This window comes from Rutidosis leptorrhynchoides, chromosome 2, assembly GCF_046630445.1.
Source record: "Rutidosis leptorrhynchoides isolate AG116_Rl617_1_P2 chromosome 2, CSIRO_AGI_Rlap_v1, whole genome shotgun sequence".
Taxonomy (NCBI): Eukaryota; Viridiplantae; Streptophyta; class Magnoliopsida; order Asterales; family Asteraceae; genus Rutidosis; species Rutidosis leptorrhynchoides.
Genome location: NC_092334.1, coordinates 381210656 through 381212579, shown reverse-complemented (window position 1 = coordinate 381212579; position 1924 = coordinate 381210656). Strand labels below are relative to the sequence as shown.

Below are 1924 nucleotides of genomic sequence, written 5' to 3'. Positions count from 1 at the left end.
AAAGGCCTTCCTAAGATGATAGGGGTTTTCATGTCTTCTTTATAGTCCATAACCACAAAGTCGGTCGAAAAGAGGAATTTGTCGATCTTAACCATGACGTTCTTAGCTATTCCCTTAGGATATCTAGTGGATTGGTCAACTAGTTGGATGCTCATTTTGGTAGGGTTAAGGTTTCCAATTTCAAGTCTCTGGAACGGTGAGTAGGGCATGAGATTGATGCTGGCACCAAGGTCAGCGAAAGAATAGATAGTACCAGATTGGTAGATAGAACAAGGAAGGGTAAATCGTCCGGTATCCCCTAGTTTTTCAGGAAGAGTATTTAAGAGAATGGCTAAACAATCCGCGTTCAGTGGGACATTGGGTACTTCGGGTACCTTATCCTTGGTTGATAGCGGTTTCCTAAAATACTTCTTCCTATGAGGATTTTTAGACACAGTGTCCAAAAATTTACAGTCAAGCTTAAAAGATTTCATCTTGTTATGTCTTTGCTTGAGACGGCCCGGGAATGGAATGGGTGCTTTCCCATTGGGTTTAGGTGATGACTCAATGACTACTACCGATTGGGTATTAGTTAGTTTCTTCTCCTTAGAAGAAACTGAAGGTTGGCTATGTGCCACCTTTGAGTCATTTTTAGGATGACCTAGAGAATCGAGACGTTGATTTAGCTGGCTTATTTGATTTTCAAGACTACTCAAGTGATTATTCATGACTAAGTCAGCCGCATCTTGTCTTGCTGTGATCATGTGGATGATTCGTAGTAGGACATCGTCTGGACTTGTCTCTAGTGTGGTAGTGGGTTTAGTGGGTGGGTTGTGTAGATAAGCTAGGATCTTATCAGAGTAGACAACAGAGTCCTCACATTCAGCCTCGTATACCTTGGCCGAATGTGGGTCAGTACAATTCTGGCATAATTGCACTTCAGACACATGTTACGGGGGTTTCTTTAGCTCTCCAACTTCTTTGGTGAGGTTTTCTATTTGTTCAGAGAGATATTTTATGGTTTTGATAGGATCGGAGGCGGAAAGCGATGTTGCTGATGAAATGTGCTCTTCCGTGTTCCAATCGTGATGGTGCATAGTCATCTCCTCGATCAATCTCCAGGCCTCATCGGTAGTGAAGTTCATGAAGTTACCCTGAGAAATAGCATCAAGAGTAGACTTGTTGTTTTGATTCAGACCTTTGTAAAAGGTCAAAATCTGATCAGAGCTCTCAAGACGATGATTCGGGCATCTTCGAAGCAAGTGTTTGAATCTTTCCCATGCGGTGTAGAATGATTCATCGTATTCTTGTTGAAAGTTTACGATGTCATTCCTAAGTCTGATTTGTTTTGATGGGGGAAAGTACTTGATTAAGAAAGTTGTTGCCATTTCCTCCCATGAGGTGATAGAAGGGTTAAGGAATAGGGGAACATATACATACGAACTACATCTTGTTCAACTCCGTTTTGCTTATATGAGTTGGACAAGGAGAGGAATTTATCTAAGTGAGAGTTGGGATCGTCAATTGGTAAGCCATGGAATAGACAGTGATTCTGAATGAGTTGTATGATGCTATGCTTAAGCACAAAAGACGCTCCAACCTCTGGGTAGAGTATTGGTCCTCCTCGTCCTTCTAACGAGGGTTTAGTGATGTCAGCGAGAGTGATGCGTGCGGCCATCGTCGAACTATCTTCAGGTAAGTGTGGATCTCGTCGGATGGGTACAATGTATGATATCGGATAGAAGAAAGGATGTGTCGGAAGAATTCTTAGCGGTCTAGATAGGTTAAACCAACCTAAAGGTTCACTAATAAGGAAGTCCATTTTAAATTTTTTAATTAATCTAAATTAAGCTAATATTATCTAACCTAACTACAGTAAACTAGTAACTTCTGACAAAGCTAGTTTCTATCAAAAGGTTCTCTTAAAAACTAACTAATCTAAACA

The 1924-nt window shown here is 40.9% G+C and overlaps 1 non-coding gene across 1 annotated transcript; it reads left to right on the top strand.

Moving 5' to 3' along the window:
- The first annotated feature begins 1212 nt into the window (after positions 1–1212).
- Positions 1213–1319, top strand: LOC139894729 (small nucleolar RNA R71). The gene has a single exon (XR_011775214.1). It is a non-coding gene; the product is annotated as a small nucleolar RNA R71 (small nucleolar RNA).
- The last annotated feature ends 605 nt before the right edge of the window (positions 1320–1924 follow it).